At 50.0% G+C, this 13,934-nt stretch overlaps 1 protein-coding gene across 2 annotated transcripts in view; it reads left to right on the forward strand.

Annotated features, from left to right (window-relative positions):
* The first annotated feature begins 5,180 nt into the window (after positions 1 to 5,180).
* EPHX1 (epoxide hydrolase 1) overlaps positions 5,181 to 13,934 on the forward strand; it is a 34,801-nt gene continuing 26,047 nt past the window's right edge. Inside the window, exon 1 of one of the 2 annotated variants that reach the window (XM_019031137.4) lies at positions 5,181 to 5,588. The gene's annotated coding sequence lies outside the window, so the exon portion shown is untranslated. Of the gene's footprint in view, positions 6,034 to 13,934 lie in introns of both variants that reach the window. The other variant, XM_019031147.4, reaches the window with a different exon arrangement.

Raw genomic sequence — 13,934 nt, forward strand, 5'->3', positions numbered from 1 at the left:
CGCCTGTAGTCCCAGCTACTCAGGAGGCTGAAGCAGGAGAATGGCGTGAACCCGGGAGGCGGAGCTTGCAGTGAGCCGAGATCGCACCACTGCACTCCAGCCTGGGAGACAGAGCGAGACTCCGTATCAAAAAAAAAAAAAAAACTTTATCAGTAAATGTATTAATTATTCCCTCCCCCACAACCCGAGGCCTGCTTCCTAGCACCCTTTGTCTTTCTCTCCTTCCCACTCCGTGTCTTTTTCTTCTAATCTGGACAAGTTGCCCTCTAATTTTGCTGCACAGCTGTCAAGCTGAGACTCCTCTTTGCCGATAATCTGTATTAGATTCTCTGTTTCCCAAAAACCATGTCTTCCCCTTTTTTGTGTATATATATATACACACACATATACATATATATGTATATACACATATACATATATATGTATATACACATATACATATATATGTATATATACACACACACATATATATGTGTATATATATATGTATTTTTTTTTTTTTGAGTCTCGCTCTGCCACCAAGGCTGGAGTGCAGTGGTGCAATCTCGGTTCACTGCAAGCTCCACCTCCTGGGTTCACGCCATTCTCCTGCCTCAGCCTCCCAGGTAGCCGGGACTATAGGCGCCCATCACCACGCCTGGCTAATTTTTTGTATTTTTAGTAGAGACGGGGTTTCACCGTATTAGCCAAAATGGTCTGGATCTCCTGACCTCGTGATCCACCGGCCTCAGCTTCCCAAAGTGCTGGGATTACAGGCATGAGACACTGCACCCGCCTCCCCTTTTATATTTTAACTCCCTTGTTTTGCTGGAGTATATCCTTTAGTAAGTACCCAAGACAAGGTGCATGAGAAGTAAAAATGTTTTTAGTCCCTGAGTGTCTGAAAATACCTTTAATTTGTCCCCACATTTTATTATAGAATTGTTAGAAATACTTCTCCCATAGACATTTCAAGGCCTTGCTGCACTACTTTATGACAGCCAGTGTTGCTCTTGAGAAGTCTGATGATCTTTGTGTTGACCTTTTTGAAAATCTTTCCCTCTCTCTAGAAGCTGTTAGGATCTTCCCTTTTTCTTTAGCATTCTGAAATTTCACAATATGTCTCATTGGTACGGGTTTTCTAACTTTTGAGCATGCCTTTTTGATCTGGAGCTACTTGTCCTTTGGTTTGGGAAGTATTATTGGATTATTTCTTTAATAATTTATTTTGTTTGGTGTTCTCTTTCTCTCTCATATAATTCATATTAGTCTGGATGCTTCCTGGATTGGTCATCTGATTTTCTTTTCCTTCCCCTACCGCCCGCCGCCCGACTGTCCATCTCTTTAATTTGTGTTCTGTTTCTCTGGGAGAATTCTCAATTCTATCTCCTGACTTTTCTGTTAGAATTTTTATTTCAAGAAGTATTATCTAATTCTCTGAATGTTCGTTTTTTTCAAATTGTCTATTGTCCCTTTTTCATAGATAGAATTCTTCTCATATCTTCAAGGGCATTGTGATTTCTTTGAAGATTTTTCTGCTTTTTGCCTTGTCTCTGTTGCCTGTGAGCAGTTTTTCTCTATTTTGGGCTTTGCCTTTCATGTCACAGGCTTTGCCCAAGTGTTTGGTGATCCTTCAGTATTTAGAAATGAGACACTAAAACATCAATTGAAAGTTCTGTGTGTGGTGCGTAGTAAACTGATTGGCCTCAATGGCAGGTGATCAAATAAGGAGTCAGCTGTTTTGTTATGGGGCCTCTGAATGTCATTAGCTGTGGATAATGGTAATTAATGGCAGTAAACTTACAGTAAAGTTGCAAAACTCCCATACATGTCTTACCCAGACACTAATTGTTAACATTTTGCTGCATTTGCTTTCTAATTCAATATCTCTGTGTGTGTGTATATATACACACACACATATACACACACACACATATAGTTCCTATATATGTGTACACACTGAAACATTTTAAATTTCAAACATGATTCCTTAAATATTAGGTTGGTGCAAAAGTAATTGTGGTTTTTGCCATTGAAAGTAATGGCAAAACCGCAAATACCTTTGCACCAACTGAATACTTCAGTGCACATTTTTTTAAGATCAATGATGTTCACTTAAGAAACAATTCAGTTTTCAAACTCAAGATATTTAACATTAATATAATCTATTATTGAATCTACAGAACTCCTTCAAATTTCCCCAATTGTCCCAACAATATTCTTTATATAATTTTTTTTTCTGGGCCAGGATCCAATCTAGAACAGAGCACTGCAATGAGGTTTCGCAGCTCTTTTGTCCCCCTTAATCAGGAAGAGCTTCTCAGTCTTTCCATATCTTTCATTGCATTGCCCTTTTTTCACACTGACATTTTTGAAAAGTGCAAGCCAGCTATTTTGTAGATTTTTTTTTTTTTTCGAGACGGAGTTTCGCTCTTGCTGCCCGGGCTGGAGTGTGCAAAGGTGTGATCTCTGCTCACCACAACCTCTGCTTCCTGGGTTCAAGTGATTCTTCTGCCTCAGCCCCCCAAGTAGCTGGGATTACAGGCATGCACCACCATGCTGGGTCAATTTTGTATTTTTAGTAGAGACGGGGTTTCTCCATGTTGTTCAGGCTGGTCTCAAACTCCTGACCTCAGGGGATCCACCTGCCTCGGCCTCCCAAAGTGCTGGGATTACAGGCCTGAGCCACCGCACCCAGCCTATAGAATGTTAATGTCGGGTTTGTGCAATGTTTCCTCATGATTCTATCCATATTGTGCATTTTTGGCAGAAACAATGTTGTTTCCTTTTTGTTGAATCAGGAATTGAGCTACAATTTTTATCCAAGATTGCCTCCCACACATTATTTCATTCTACCTGATGTACCTGGAAACTCTCCAGATGTTTATGCAGAACAGCAGCCTTGCTCTGATTTTTTACACAATATAATTTATTCTAAAGAGCACACTATACCCATTCTTTTGCCCCGTAAACCTTTCAATGGCTTTTAGCCAAAAGCAGTGAAAATCTGTCTAAATTTTGCCCTGCTGAGTTGGACTCTGATGCATTTGTTTCTACACTGCCCATATGTAGACTGTACTTAGAAATATCTTGCACTATTTTAGATTTCGCAGCCCAACGCTGGATGGATGATTAACCAAGTAGGAGAGTATTAGGATACAAGAGGTTGCCATTTTAATGCAGTTTTTGAAAAACAACAGCTTTGGCCACACCTGGTGGCTCACGCCTGTAATCCCAGTACTTTGGGAGGCCACGGCAGGCAAATCACTTGAGGTCAGGAGTTTGAGACCAGCCTGGCCAACATGGTGAAACCCCATCTCTACTAAAAATACAAAAATTAGCTGGGTGTGGTGGCAAGTGCCTGTAATTCCAGCGGCTTGGGAGGCTGAGGCAGGAGGATCACTTGAACCTGGGAGGCAGAGGTTGCAGTGAGCCGAGATTGCGCCATTGCGCTCCAACCTGGGCAACAGAGTGAGACTGTATCTCAAAAACAAACAAATAAATAAATAAAATAACAACTTTATTGAGACATAATTCACATACCCATAAAACTCACCCTTTAAGAGTGTAAAATTTCACGGGTTTTGGTATATTTACAGAGTTGTAGTGATGTAACCATCACCAATATCTAATTTTAGAAGAGTTTTGATGCAGGGCAGCTGAGACCCCAGATTGGGTCTCAGCCCAGGAGGGTTTTTAGCTTTGTCCAGGAAAGAATTCAAGAGAGAGCCTGTGGTGTGAGACAGCAACTTTTATGGAGGTGGCGGTGTCCAGCAGCAGCAGAGGGGGCCTGCTCCTGCAGTGCAGGGCCGCCCCACAGGCAGTGTGCTGAGAGCAGCAGCTCTGGGCAATTCTGCAGTCATGTTGATACCCACTTTTAGTTACATGCAGATTAAGGGGCAGTTTATGCAGACATTTCTAGGAAAAGGGTAGTAACTTTTGGGTCCTCGGGTCATTGCCATGGAAGGGGGGTGATAACTCCGGGGGCGTGCCCTGGTAAACTGACATGGCACACTGATATGGTGGGCATATCTTATGCTCATCTTCCACCCAGTCCCTGTTTTAGCTAGTCCTCAATTTGGTCCTCAATCTGGTGTCCAAGCCCCACCTCTGGCGTTAAGTCCTGACTCCTACCTGTTTCACCATCACTGCAGTTTTAAGAGTAACGAATTTGGGTCCCCTGGTGAAGTGGCCAGAGGCAGAGCTTCTGTGTGAACTATTTGGAGGGGAGGGGAAAGAACTCTCCCAGACTGCAGGTTCTGAAAGGAATACAGAGATGTCAGAGACTGCAGGTGCAAGAGAAAGCTTTTATAGGAGGGTGTAGAATTAAAGGACAAGAGGACTCTATATGTGGATGGAGGAGGGCACCCTGTCCGGCAGTACTGCAAGAGCAAAAGTTTGGAGGTGGGAGTGAGGTGAGTGTGTCTGCCGGCCAGAATTCTTGGGCCAGGGTGAGCAGAAAGGTTGGAGGCCAAGGGAAGGTAGGTGGTGGTGAACCTTATCCTGAAGTGTGCAAGGTGACAGTCAGAAGCTTAGAACTCCAGCCACGGGCCCTGCATGTGGCCTCCTAGCTGTAGTCTGTCCACCGAGATCGTGAGGATGCTGGTGGTTGAAAGAACTGCACCTCTGAGCAGGTGAAGAGAGAAGCTAAGGAGGGGTAATGGCAGAGGCGATGGGGCAGGCTTTCTAACGATGAGAGGCTGGGGATCAACCCTCTCACGGAAGCTAAAAGAGCCCCAGCAACCACCTGCCTGGGCCCTGAGCTCCCTCCAAAGCGGGAGGGGATCCACTAAGAGGTTGCTCCCCTGGCATTGAACTCAGCATCCTATACTGGTCCTCACCATGAAGACCCCCAAGAGTGCTTCAGACCATTGCTTCTCACATTCTCTGTTTAAAGACACTAATTTGTTTTTAGATTTCCAAGCATGTCACGGACCAATATGTTTGTTAAATATACTAAGAATGAATTGCTAGAAAGATGAAATTAAAAAGACCTACACCGCCAGGTGCAGTGGCTCACGCCCATAATCTCACCACTTTGGGAGGCGGAGGTAGGTGCATCGCTTGAGCCCAGGAGTTCAAGATCAGCCTAGGCAACAAAGTGAGACCCCCGTATCTACAAAACTTAAAAAATTAGCCAGGTGTGGTGGCGCAGCCTGTAGTCCCAGCTATTCTGGAGGCTGAAGTGGGAGGATCACTTGAGGCTGCAGTGAGCCGAGATCGCACCACTGCACTCCAGCCTGGGTGATAGAGTGAGACTCTGTCTCCAAAAAAAAAAAGGACATACATCATGCAAGTTTGGATTTTTGTTTTTAGATTCAGCTGACGAAGTTACGGGATCAAACTGCTGTAGGAGGTGCCAAACGCTTCTCTCCGTTTCTGGCCGCGGGGCCGCGGACCGCCCTTCAAGTAGCCCGTTTTATCCCCGGCAGAGGTGGAGCCTTGGGCAGGCCTAGAGACTTTCCCGGGTCCTCCAGGCCGGGGAACGCCCCGCTCGGAGGCTGGGCTTGGGCGGAGACTGCGCCGGGGCGGCTGAAAACTAGCCGAGGAGAGCCAGGGAGCCGGAGAGATCGCACGCCTGCCGCCGCCAGAGCCTGCGAGCCGAGACCGTAAGCGCCCGGGGCCGGCCGGGCCCGCACTCCCCGGACGCAGACGCGGTTCGGGCTCCGCGCGGGCTCGGCCGCCGGGGTGGGCGGCGGGCCGGGGCGCCAAGAGGTCGGGGCTGCGGTCGGCCCGCAGGGGTGCAGAGGGACTTGTAGTTGGTCCGCCCCCAGCTCCTGCCCCGGCCAGGAGACTGCGCGTGCCGCCTACTGGGAGAAGGAGCCTGCAGGCGGCCGCGGACTTCTCGCAGGGAATTCCGCGTCCCAGACTGCGGGCGGACGCCGCAGGGAGGGAGGCTCGCGACCCCGGGAGCGCACCGCGTCCCCTGGCCTGGGCGAGCTCTGCTTCCAGGGCCGTGGCTCGCTCGGCGGTGAAATGCACTTATTTGTCACCCAAGTCGGAACACTGATTTTCATGCGCGTCCGTGTGTAGAGACCACCAAACAGGCTTTGTGTGAGCAACATGGCTGTTTATTTCACCTGGGTGCAGGCGGGCTGAGTCCGAAAATAGAGTCAGCGAAGGGAGATAGGGGTGGGGCCGTTTTATAGGATTTGGGTAGGTAAAGGAAAATTACAGTCAAAGGGGGGTTGTTCTCTGGCGGGCAGAGTGGAGGGGGTCACAAGGTGCTCAGTAGGGGAGCTTTTGAGCCAGGATGAGCCAGGAGAAGGAATTTCACAAGACAATGTCATCAGTTAAGGCAGGAACAGGTCATTTTCACTTTTGTGGTGGAATGTCATCAGTTAAGGCAGGAACCGGCCATCTGGATGTGTACGTGCAGGCCACAGGGGATATGATGGCTTAGCTTCGGCTCAGAGGCCTGACACTGATCACACCTTTTAGTTGAAATGCGCTTTCATCTCCATCTGCTGCCGCAGCCGCCGCCCCGCACCCCCTCGCTCTGGTCTCGGGATTGAAGGCCAGCCCTCTCTTGTAGAACAGGAAACTTGCCCGGGAGTTCACCTTGTAGTGGAAGCCAGGGAATGTGGTCAACCTGAGCAAAAGCGCCGCGGAGACCGAGTGGCTGCCTGCCTCCCTCCCTGGCAGATGTCGGTTTTCTCTGAGCTTCTGGCTCCTTCCTTGCCCTGGCGGCTCCCGAGATCTTGGAGGTGGGGTGCCTAGCAATGTTGTAATCCTAATTTTGACTTTTTTTTCTTAAAGTTGAATGCCCCCTCCATAGCCCACCTCCCATTGTTTAAACTTCAGGTTCCGCAAAGCCTGGATCCGCCCCTACAGGCAACACTCGTTGTCCTGGAAGTTCTGTGAGGGCTCAGCTTGTGGCGGGAGGTGGGAGGTGAGGGGGACCCATGCACTTGGCAGGCCAGCTTCCAGGACAGCCCTTTGCTGGGATTGATGAGCTGTTGGTGGAAAATTGTTGAGGACCTTGGGGTTGGTGCCTGTTTCGGTACCACTGTGCAGCCTCCTCTGCATCCAGCATAATTTAAAATAAACATTTTCAGGAAGCCACACTTCTCCAGAAAGTAACATTGTTTTCTCGTGTAACGGTTGCCTCCTTCAGGGAGCTAGGTTTGGGGGATAATAGGGGGCCTTTCACTGGCCCCACTTGGTCTGACTTAGCAGCAAAAACTCTGGGAGTGTTCTCCAAGCAGTTTTTCTTTCCCAAATTTCCACACCTAGGAGGCGCTGAGGAGGCATGGGCGGTACTTAGGAACTGCTCACTGTGCAACTGAGGCACAGCGGGGAGCATGCCCTCGTGGGATTTGCAGTTCTAGGGGCAGAGGGATAATAAACAAAATACATTTGTAAACTATAAAGTATGTTAGAAGATGATGTGTAATATGGAGATAAATAAAACTTTAAAGAGGGGAGAGGAGTGCCAGGTGGAAAGGGAAGACCTCACTGAAGGGTGGCACTGGCATAGACCTGAAGAGTTAGGGAGCAGCCAAGCTGCTGCCTGGGGTGCAGGTGCAAAGGCTGGGGGCAGGAGTGTGCCCAGCTTGAATGGCCTGATGTTTGTGTTTGCAGAGTGTGGGTCAAGCTGATGAGTGACCTACTGGATAAACTGAACTAGCTCAGTCTGTAAGTGAGGGGACTCCTGAGCTTTCTGCGGTCTTCTTCCCAATTCCAGGAAAGGAAGGACCTTCCACAGAAAATAACTGCTCAGCAAGACAGCCAGGGTGAACCTCAGCACCATCTGTGACAAGCCACATGCTCTCTGCGTGATGCCTCCTGCCTCTCAGCTGTGCCTGAAGCACACTAGCTGGCATGGACTTACGTGGCTGGGAACATCTTCAGGAAGCCCTGAATGAGGGCTCTCTGGGCAGAGGGACCTTTGCAGAAAGGGCATCTTGACCACTGCAGGAGGTGGAGTGACTCTGTTCAGGCCCTTCCTGGAGTGTCCTGGTTCCTACCTGATGTCTTAAGCATAACTGGCATTTTCAGGGAGCCCAGGTTCACCAATGCACAGTGCCCCTCCTGTCGACCTGATACCCAGGCTTGGTGATTGCTCACCTGGCACCTTGATTCCCGTTCTGGTATCTTGGCCCAGGCCCAGACATGTGAAAGCAGGGGCTACCGAGATTCATTTCTCAGTTCTTACGCCAAGAGGTTCAACCGCATGGATCACAGCTGGGCGTACCAAATAAGGGAGGACCAAGCATGAGCTGGTCACCCCTGCTGAAGAAGTAGCTCGAAGCCCACCCACTCGGGGACAGAGTGGGCACAGATGGAGTAGACAGATAGTGATTCGAGGGGCGCCTAGGATCTCATACTGAAAACCCACCTCTGCTAGGGCCATAAATCCCATCAATAGCAATTCATTCCTTTGAGAGGTAATACAGTGATGTGGGAAGAGGATTGGGCTGGAAAAAAGACTTGGCTCATGTCCCAGCTCTGCCATTAATGTGTCCCCTCTCTGGACCTCATCTGTAAAATGAGGTTAGGCTCAGCGATCTGCAGGCCTTCTTGCAGCTCTGCTAGGTGATGATTCTGTGGCAAAGTCTGAAGGGATTTCAGGAAAGGAATGTGTAGGAGGGAAACAGTAAGTTTTGAAGGGACTCAGTGGGCCCTGTAGCCTCTGCTGGGTCCAGTGAAGACACTTCAACTAGAGTGAAGGCCCTGGCCACAGGGTAGGGGAGGCAAAATCTTAAGAGTTCAAGGGCTCTGAGTCAAGGCAGGAGGGTCACTGCCCAGCCCAGCTGGCCCCCTGGGCTGCCTGTGTGGTTCTTGACCCAGACCTAGTGGCTTAGGAGCAGAGTCTCCAAGGGGCTGTGGGATAAGGTGGGGATTGCAGGAGGGAGAAGGCACCCCAGCAGTTCCCCCGTTAGGGGACCAAAGTTGCCAAGGATCCAGCCACACCCCTCTCCTGAGGAGGGAAGAGCTGGTGGGCGCTCCAGGAAGAGCTTCCTCTCAACAAGGAGAAAACTGCGCAATCCAATCCTCCGTTATATAACTGAGCACACGATTGTGCAAACCAAGCTCACACTGAGCAGCCTCCCCTATTGTCAAGGTTTATTTACTTTCCCAGGGGAAGTCATAGTTCATCCTTTCTCAGCAGAAAGCAGCCATTTGACTGCCACAGCCTGACCTACGGCATTCCAGGAGATGGGTTCGGAGACCTGGTGTGGAGTCCTCATGCCCACCCGCCCTGCTGTCTGTGTCTTTCCGTCTGTTGCCTGGTGGGTGGGTGTGGTTTAGTGCATGGTCCAGCCCCCGCACAGCCACACCCATTAGGCTCTCCAAGGCCTAACTGAGCAAGCTTGCAGAAGAGGGGAAAGTGTTCTTTTCTCTGAGGAGTTAAAGAGACTTCTGGAAAATTCTCCAGCTACTCCACAAACTAGGATCACAGGCCTTGTTCTTAGGTCAGGAGCAGGAGTTTTTGCTGCCTTTAGCATTTGGGAAGTTTGATGAATAGAGACTGAATTTGAATGTCTTTTTGGTACTTAAGAGCTGGATTAACTACTTCACATATCTGAGCTTCATTTTTAATTCTCTTTAAAACAGAAAAACTGGCTGGGCAAGATGGCGCACACCTGTAATCCCAGCATTTTGGGAAGCTGAGGTGGGTGGATCACTTGAGCCCAGGAGTTCTGAGACCAGCCTGGGCAACAAAGTGAGACCTCGTCTCTATAAAGAATAAATTAGCTGGGAGCGGTGGAGCACACCTGTAATCCCAGCACTTTAGGAAGCTGAGGCAGGAGGATCTCTTGAGCCCAAGAGTTCAAGACCACCCTGGGCAACATAGCGAGACCCTGTCTCAAATAATTTTTAAAAAGAAAAACTACCTCTTCTTAAGATGGTTGTAGTATGAGAGATGGTGTGTTTAAGTCTTCCCACCCCAGTGTCACAGCTCAGGGCTTCTCTAGCCTTCCTCACAGCGGTTGGGGGTGCCCAGACACATCCTGAAGTCTAGGCCGTGTTCTGAGTGTCTCTGCCACGGGCCCGCCTGGCTGGCTTTAGTCCAGGAGCAGCCTGGACTGTGACTCTTGAAGGCTGTGGGAGGCTGGTGACCGGGAGCAGGAGGTCTCAGTGCGTCCCTGAAGGGTCAGAGAGCCATGCTGTGAGAGGCCAGGAGCAGGCAGCCATTGGCCCTCCAGCCCTCACCAAAGGCCACCACCTCAGCTTGTCCTCTGGCAACTCAGCCTGGGAATTTGCTTTCCCTGTGGAATGAGAGACACTGGCCGCATTGAGGGGTGACTTTCCGGTCCTACAAATTTGTATCCCTCTTTCTGCTAGAACTGGTGAGACTTGGCTAATTTCGGAGAGACTTTAGGAAAGTAAGAGAAATACATCGGTCCCAGTGCCAAGCCCCAAGGCCATCTTTCCAGGTATGGGTATATCCTGCAGTGATAAGAGAAGACTGACTCTTACCAGCTCTTTGGGGGAAATGAATATACTTTCCCACGTTCCAGTTTTTCTGGCTGTGGCAGGACCTGTTTGCTGCCAAGTTGTTCCTGTGGGGAAATAGCAGTGGGCCCAGCAAATGTAGCCACCAGGTCGGGGCACAGTCACCAGGTGGAAGAAGCAACCCTGCCCTCTTCCAGTTCCATGTGTGCCTCACTGAGGCAGGACTTCCAGACCCTACCAGGAAGGCTGCTATCAGGGTCATAGTGATACCCTGTCAGGACATCGTTTTTTTTTTTTTTTTTTTTTTTTTGAGACAGGATCTGGCTCTGTTGTCCAGGCTGGGGTGCAGTGGCACCATCTCAGCTGTCTGCAAACTCCGCCCCACCAGGCTCAAGCCATCCTCAGCCTCCCAAGTAGCTGGGATTACAGGCGTGCACCACCATGCCCAGCTAATTTTCTTTTTTTTTGTAGAGACAAGGTTTCACTGTGTTGCCCAGGCTGGTCTTGAACTCCTGGGCTCAAGCGATCCACCTGCCTCAGCCTCCCAAAGTACTGGGATTACAGGCGTGAGCCACGGCACCCGGTCGAGATGGAACATCTTAATTTCGGAGTTGCCTTCAGGACTGTTGATTGAACCCCATAAATATTTTTAGCCTTTTGGGACTTTTAAACTCCTTTTTGCAACCTAAGCATTGCCACAAACAAACTAACCTTCACCACGACCAAACAACCCAGAACTCGGACCCTGGTCCTCGGGCTGCCCTACGGGAAGCACCCCTAGTCCTCTCGCTGCTCTGCTAGATGAGACGGCAGGCTCAGGTTCCTCCATGAGGCCCGGCTTTCAGTGCTCTCCTGTTACACACTGCAAGGAAGCTTCCAGATCGTGGAGCACATTGTTGAGGAAAAGACACCTTGGGGAGAAGGGGGAGGTGCAGAGTGTGGTTAATGGTGGGAAGGAACTCCAGTAAGTGTGTTATATGATCTGCTCCTATTATCCCCTGGAATAGGAGCCTCTCTCCATTCAAGTAGAGAATGCCAAGGACTGGCCTGGCACGGTGGCTCATGCCTGTAATCCCGGCACTTTGGGAGGCCAAAGCAGGCAGATCGCTTAACAGGAGTTTGAGACCAGCCTGGCCAACATGGCGAAACCCCTTTCCTACTAAAAATACAGAAATCAGCCGGGCATGGTGGTGGCAGGTGCCTGTAATCCCAGCTACTCAGGAGGCTGAGGCATGAGAATTGCCTGAATCTGGGAGGTGGAGGCTGCAGTGAGCTGAGATTGCACCATTGCACTCCAGCCTGGGCAATAAAGCAAGGCTCTGTCTTTAAAATTAAAAGAAAAAACAAGTTATTCCAATTTTTTTTAATTTTAAAAGATAAAAAATAAAAAAAGAGAATGTCAAGGACTGAAATTGCATGGAGGGCAATGCTTTTTCCTTATAGGTGGTGAACTGGGTTCTGCTTGAGTTTTTTCTCTGGTAATTTAGAACTAATGGAAGAAACTCAACAGCTCTAATTTTAATTGGCAGAATGTGAGATGGAATGGGACCTCAAATGAAACTCCAGGCCAAGAGCTCATGAGCCCTGCAGCATGTGGGGCGTCTCTCGGTCTTCTTGAGTTCTGTAACTTAAAGTTTGTGTGGCCTTTAAAGAGTGTGGAAGTAGCCGTCACCTCTCCGAAGGTGCACAGGATTTGGCCAGCCCACCCGCGTGGCCTTCCCCTTCCCCTCTCCAGACCCTCCACAGCAGATGGGGCCACGGAGGCCTGGAGAAGTGGAGTCACTGACCTGAAGCTACATGGCTGGCAGGCAGCAGGGCCAGGCAGCAAAGCAGGCAGTGAGGGCCTAACTGCCCGCGGGCTGGCTCGGGGCTCCCTCAACCACATTGGCATCCCAGTGCCAATCCCAAATTGTTTTCTTTCTATCTCTCCAGACATGTAGATAGCATGGAGGTGGAGGGAATTCCCTCCCACACAGAGGGCGATATACCCCAGAACAGCACTCCTGCCCCCAAGAAGGCTGTCTCCTGACACTTTTTACTGCTCTTTTACTCTCCCCCAGCTTTTTTTTTCCTGCTTGTAAACTGCATTTTTCCTTTCCCTTGGTTTCTGGCTCTAAGCTGTTTTCCCAGGGCTTGGCTCCGGCGCTTGCACAGAGATAAACACGGCCATTGGCCTGGTGCACAATCCCAGCTTGCCTGCATCTGGCCTCTTCCATCCTGAGTCTCCAGGGGTCCCTGGGGTTCAGGGACAATGGCTGAGGGAGAAGCTGGGAGTTCCCCCCAGGGTTTGCCCCCATCACTCTTGGGCCAGCCAAGGGAGTGGGGCTGGGAGCTTCAGGATGGCTTTTGGGAAGCCCCTGGGAGCCCCAAGGCTTGGGTAGCTGCTGACAGGGAGTTCACAGCAGGAACGCTCCCAGGCTCCCATCCTGCGTCCGCTTGGCAGGCAGGCCAGGAATGGGAGGGAAGCCATCTGTTTTTCCCTTTCCACTGGATGTTCCCTTCGCCTTCCCCAGGGAGGAGTGATGAGGCTGGGGTGCTGGGGAGGGCAGTATGGGGGCAGGCTTGGGACCAGGCCTGCAGAAGCAGCAGACCCTCCAAGCCCGCCTACCTCTCTGGCCTGGCATCTGAGGGGCAGGTCATGCCATAGTTTTTCCCTTAACCTCTCTGCCCCCACACTTTCCTCCCCAAAGTGGCAGACTTCCCCCAGGAGAAGCACTGGCTTTTCACGCTGCTGTGAGTCTCAGTCACTATTAGAGAAACGCAGTCAGAGCCAGGCCTGCCCAACTGTCGCAGGGCTGGGTCCACCTCATGGCCTTTGTTCTGGAAAAATACTTGGGCATTCTGTCCTGCAATGCAGTTAGCCAAGGCCGGGCACATGGCAAGTGCTGAGTCATGGCTGGCTAGCACTTTACTGCAATTTTAGGAGCACTTTCTTGTGGTGAGGTTCTGACTGCTTGCTTGGGTTGGGGGAGGGGAGTCTTTGGGCAGGCGGTAGACCTGCCCTTTTACTTTGTGTGGCCGGATCTGAGTCTGACCCCATCTTTTTACACCCAAAACCCTGATATTTGTAGTGCGCCTAGGATACTGGTTCTCCAGTCTTCTTTGGGGTCAGGGGGCGTTACAGTGCCTCATGCCACCTACTCAGCCCTCTTCCTGCATCTTATGGTCTGTCTCTACCAACTAGGCTAAGTAGGTTATATTTATTATTCCTCAAGGGGAATTCAGCTCTTCTTGTTCAAAAGTTCTGATTACTTTTCTATGCTCTCATTCAAAGAATTTTTAAATTCATTCATTCATTCAACAAATAATTAAGCATCTACTAGAATGCCAGGCACTGAGAGTCCAGATGGGAGCCAAAGCAGACATGGTCAGTGGCCTACAGGAGGTTCCGTCCAGCTGTCAGTCACATAATCACCCTGACAAATGTGAGCTCGACGAAGGCTAGGACTGAGAGATCTGCCTTGCTGGGATAGGTCAGGAGAGGCTACCCAGAGGAGGGACAGTCAGTCTGAAATCTGAAAGGTGGATAGAAGTTAGGGAGGTGGGAAGGG

The sequence above is a fragment of the Gorilla gorilla genome, chromosome 1, assembly GCF_029281585.2.
Source record: "Gorilla gorilla gorilla isolate KB3781 chromosome 1, NHGRI_mGorGor1-v2.1_pri, whole genome shotgun sequence".
Lineage (NCBI taxonomy): Eukaryota > Metazoa > Chordata > Mammalia > Primates > Hominidae > Gorilla > Gorilla gorilla.